Here is a 5,388-nt window from a genome sequence, read left to right as displayed (position 1 = left end):
GGTGTATAATGGTGTGCAACGCATTTGTGGGAGATACCAATTGGATTTCCATCAATTGAGAGTACACTATGTGCTATGGATAAAGACTGGCCTTGTGTGGCATATGACACAAAATTTATCACCGAGATTGAGAGTCTATAGGTTGTAAGGGCATAGTGTGCCAAAGGAAACACTCTCATCTCTTCTTTGATTCGGCCCCATAGCCAATGGTATCGCAACAACTCTTTCCAGATGGTCACACACCCATGTCATGAGTCGTAGCACAGTCGTTGAAGAGGATGGGCCAAACTGGCCATCAACTTTCCCAAGAGCGATTATGTGACTTGTCTACCCCAAAAAAGGTCGCAGAGTCACATTATAATCGAGGTCACATATTTAGGATGGATGAGGAGCTTCCTGGCATGAATTCGCGACTTTTGGAGGGGTCACTAAGTCGCAACGCAGGTTGGGTCGCATCTTGTGGTTAAGTGCTAGAGGCCTGGGATGAAACCTAGTAACTTCAGGACAATAGAAACTATGTGGAGAAATAATTTCATGCCCAGGTGGCCCATCCGCTCATTGACTGAAGATACAAACAATCTAGTTTGGAATACATGAAAATGCTGAGAATATCCTTAAAACATTTGCAAGTTCAACACCTTCATGGAATATTACTTCCATTGTATCCATTATCCAATTTCGAGGCATCAAAATATTCATTAAACCATGGGGCATGCATGTTCTTCTGTACAACAGATTTGGAATTTGGGTTGCAGTCATTGTTAATGAGTGAAACCAAACAACTCTCATCCAAAATAACTGCCCTCTGACATTGTTGTCAATATCAACTAGGATTATCATCCAACATGCATGTCATATGAACACGTTAAGCTGCCCTAAAGGAATCCTTCTGACGAAGCGAAATATCCTCAGACGTGAATTTGTCGTCCCTAGGGCCCTTATGTGAAGAGAGAGCTTGAAGCTTGATTCCTATGTCATAATACAGGTATCAAGTTGGTGGACATATTAGCTGGTTCATCCCTAAAAAATTCAACTTCAAAGAAATGCCTAATGCATTGACACTCCTAACTGAAAGAGATGCCATAAGAGAAAAAATGTTGATTAGACCAAAGCATGTGTATGGCCATAGAGTGGCACAAAGCGGAAAATTAGAACAAGAGGTAATGTTGTCACAAGAGATGCGTAAAACAAAAAGTTGGCTCAGTAGCAAGGTTCCACACTTCCTTGACAGACTCAATATCCCTTTCCTGAAGAGCATGTAGAACAATTGTGGTTGAGCCTATGACACACCGAATAAAACACAAAATTCCAAATATTTGTTGTTTCTCTCTTAAAATAATACGTGTTATGAAACCAGTTCACAAAAAGATAGAAAAGATAGATCAACGCCTTAGAATTCAGCCTCTTCGAGGGGGCAACCTCCTTTACATTACACAAATGAATGATTCCTTGGATGATACAAATGACAAGACCTCATTTCTATATATAGGAGTCTAAGGAGTCATAATATAATCAGAGCCAACATAACAATAATAATGTAAGGGCACAATAATAACAATAGTGGGCTTCTATGGGGCACAATAGTAAAAATATGGGGACTACATGGGTACAACAGTATAATAAGGGGGCTGTACTAATAACAATAAGGGGTTACACTAGTATGATAGGGGCCTAACATGCCCCTCTCCTTCAAAAAGTGTTGTCCTCAATGCTTGAGTAGTTCTTGATGCTTTTGTAGAATATTCTTGTCCCCCCATGTGGAATCTTCAATGGGTAAGTTCTTCCACTTGATGAGATACTCTGAAATTGATCGATTTCGTAGTTGTCGGGTTCTTGTTTCTGTGACTGCTCTAGGTTACAATATGATTTTCCCTTCCTCTTCAAGTTCTGGCAATATTGTTTGAATTGGGATCTTCTGCAACTTTTGAATGAGTGGCCACACTTCTTCGTCCTTCTTCCATTCATCCCTTGCTTCGTTTATCCAATCTGGTTGGATAATAGAAATAGCACAAAACAATCTTTCCACATCCTCATCCTTTCTTGAGAGTGCATCTGCAACAAAACTTTGCTTCCCTTTTCTATAGATGATGTCAAACTCATAACCCAATATATTTGTGACCCATTTTTCTTGTTCTTCTATAGATAATATTTGTTCTAAAAATTATTTAAGACTATCATGATCCATTTTTACCTTGAAGTGTCTTCCCATTTGGTAAGGTCACCATTTCTTAAATGCATGTAGTATTTCCAACATTTCCTTCTCATAAATAGGTTGCTTGAGATGCAGCAGTAAAAATACCCAATCATCTACATCAAAACATTTTTCACTACAATGTTGATCTACCTGTTGTTTCATTCGATTTTGCACCAAAGTGGCGTTATCCTTTAAAAGTTGGAGAACTTGTTGTTGATGTTCGATGTGATCTTTCACTGCTTGAACCTTTTTCTTCTTGATATGTCCTTCTATCTTGAGAGTTTGAGGAGTGGTAATTTCTTCCAATGCTTTACAAGATATGGTCAGATTCATTTCTTGATGCTCGATGTGATCTTTCACTTCTTGAACATTTTTCTTCTTGATATGTCCTTCTATCTTGATAATTTGAGGAGTGGTAATTATGGTCGATGCATTACAAGATATGGTTGGATTCATTTCTTCTTTCTCAATGTGATCTTTCACTTCTTGAACCTTTTTCTTCTTGATATGCCCTTCTATCTTGAGAGTTTTAGAAGTGGTAATTCTAGCCAATGGTTTACAAGATATGGTTGGATTCATTTCTTCTTTCTCTGGGGTTAGTTCCTGGTGTATATACTCTTCTTTTGATGTTTCTTGATCCTTTTCTTCCTCCTCTTCATAATCTATGTAAGATAATTTCTTCTCAGCATGCTTATGACATTTACTGCATTTGCTATCACAATTGTAACAAAGCCCTTTTTCTCTTTTCTCTTCCAATCGTTGTGGTGTAACCCTTGTAGGTTGTGGAAGGCTAGGAGAAACAACACTTCCATTATTATAGTTGTGAGGGGTAGAATTCCTTGTTGCCATAATTTTACTTTCCACTATGTAACAAAGCTCTTTTACTCTTTCCAATTGTTGTGGTGTTGCTCTAAAGAAGGTGTTGCTCTTTGTATTCTCATAATGTGTTATCATTTCCTCCATGAAAATTGACCATGTAACAAGTTGTTTACGAGAACAAAGCCCTTTATACCATAACAATTGATCCGGTTCTAAATATGAAGATGCAATACATACCTTTTGTAACAGTGGTATACCATGTAGATCAAAATATTGCTCCATCTAAAGTATCCAATTTACCGGATCCTTGCCATCAAACTTCCTCATATCGCCTTTTCTTGATTTTAGGGGCTCGATCTTGAAATAGCTATAACTCTATAATTATGGTTCTTCCAGTTCTGAAATTACGACCTGCAGTAGCCCTCTGTGTCCTCTTTCCAATGCCACCAGTCTGATCCAAATTGGATTCTCCAAGGAAGAGTTATGCCAAATCTCCCAAGATGACCTAATTATATACCTTTTCAGAAAAGCGAACTTGTATGAGGTGCCACGTGTCACTGTTTTGACATTCGGGTCTCAAAAATATACACAGGAAACTATAGTCCTTCCTCTTTCTGTAACTTCTTACGAAATTTCAATCTGATGCTCAAAACAAAAGTTACGATGATTTTCCCAAGGTCACCTGTTTGGAATGTAATTCAGGAGTCCGCAAAAAGACCAAGTTCCTCAGATCATATCTCCACAAATATAGTGCGAAAAGCTCTTAAATTCAAACCCGAGGTTCAACGCGATTTTTTCCCAAATGGGTTTTTCTGTTCGCTTCTGAAACGTCGCAGAAAAATATTTATATAGAAAATGCCACGATGGCCTATTTGGAGCAGCGAAACCCTAGAATCCAAAGCTCTGATACCAAATGTTATGAAACCAGCTCCAAAAAGATAGAAAAGATAGATCAACGCCTTAGAATTCAGCCTCTTCAAGGGGGCAACCTCCTTTACATTACACAAATGAATGATTCCTTGGATGATACAAATGACAAGACCTCATTTCTATATATAGGAGTCTAAGGAGTCATAATATAATCAGAGCCGACATAACAATAATAATGTAAGGGCACAATAATAACAATAGTGGGCTTCTATGGGGCACAATAGTAACAATATGGGGACTACATGGGTACAAAAATATAATAAGGGGGCTGTACTAATAACAATAAGGGGTTACACTAGTATTATAGGGGCCTAACAATATGTGCAAGAACTGCACTGACAATGATGTTGAGTGCTCCCAATGGAGTCAAAAAAATAGTTGGAGCGAAAGAATAAGCTACAAAGTTGGCTACCTCTCCAATAGTCATGGTAATCATGCCTGCCCACCAAAGTGGCTCATACAAATATGAGTAGCCTTCTACTCCCTTTTGCTCCCAATTCGTCCTCCCATGAACCCATTTCACCAACATTCATCAATGATGCATCATCACTCTAGGTATGAACATTGTTCCAGTCAGTGCCATTACTTTATGCCATGACATAAATGTCTTCATCTTGAGCTCCATTTCCCTTAGTTGAATAAGTCTCCATATCGTGTGCTTGTCATGAGTTGCTTCTTGCAACAAGACCCATTTGTGTATGTTATGAAAAGCCCAAAGTAGGTGCCTCATGAACTTGATGAGTATATGTCTGCTAGAATAATTGTCTCCTCCTTTAGGTTTTGACCTGCATGCCACATTACACTGTCAGTTAGTTCATGAGGATTTGAATGGCAGTGTTTAATAACTGAAGTACTGTGGAGTACTAAAGAATTTATGTTTTTGGTAATTATTTCAGCATCTTTTCATTAGAACTTACAAACCTTTTGCATCATGAACTAGGAAAATGATAAGGAATTGTAATAAAATCTGTGAGATTAATGTGCAATGTGAAAACAGTGACAATTGTCATTTTCTTATGCAGAAAGAAGGGAAAACGAGAGACTGCCGTTCCGAAGGAAAGAACAAGGTCGGGTTAACCACTGTCCCTTTGACGGGGAACTGTATGCAAACAAGGCAAAACAAATCAAAGTGAATCAGCCCTGGAAAGGAAGTGGAGATATCGGCTCGGCGCAAGAAAGAAAAGAGATAACTTAGGACTAATGGTTTGGCGAATTCCTCAGGATCCTTTGATCCTGAGGGATCGCTGCTTTAACTATTTTTGCACCTAGACATCTCCACCTTCACCATTATAAAAGGGGCAGCATTGTTAGCTCGCGGGGTCGGTCGAGCCTGTTATGTTTTATCTAATTTCTCTCAAGATTGAAACTTTGATCATCGAGTATCGTTGAGAATTGATCTACTGTAATTCTGCCTTATGCATTAATATAATCTTGGTTGTTGTTTC

General features: G+C 38.5%; 1 pseudogene; it reads right to left on the bottom strand.

Annotated features, from left to right (window-relative positions):
* Positions 1 to 988: 988 nt before the first annotated feature.
* Positions 989 to 4,472, bottom strand: LOC149252451 (putative magnesium transporter NIPA4 pseudogene; annotated as a pseudogene).
* Positions 4,473 to 5,388: the final 916 nt, after the last annotated feature.

The sequence above is a fragment of the Pinus tabuliformis genome, chromosome 7 (genome assembly GCF_031772625.1).
Source record: "Pinus tabuliformis cultivar Carrire ecotype Pingquan chromosome 7, CPIR1, whole genome shotgun sequence".
NCBI classification, from domain to species: domain Eukaryota; kingdom Viridiplantae; phylum Streptophyta; class Pinopsida; order Pinales; family Pinaceae; genus Pinus; species Pinus tabuliformis.
Note: the sequence above shows the minus strand (reverse complement) of the source record. Positions and strands in the feature narration are given on the sequence as shown.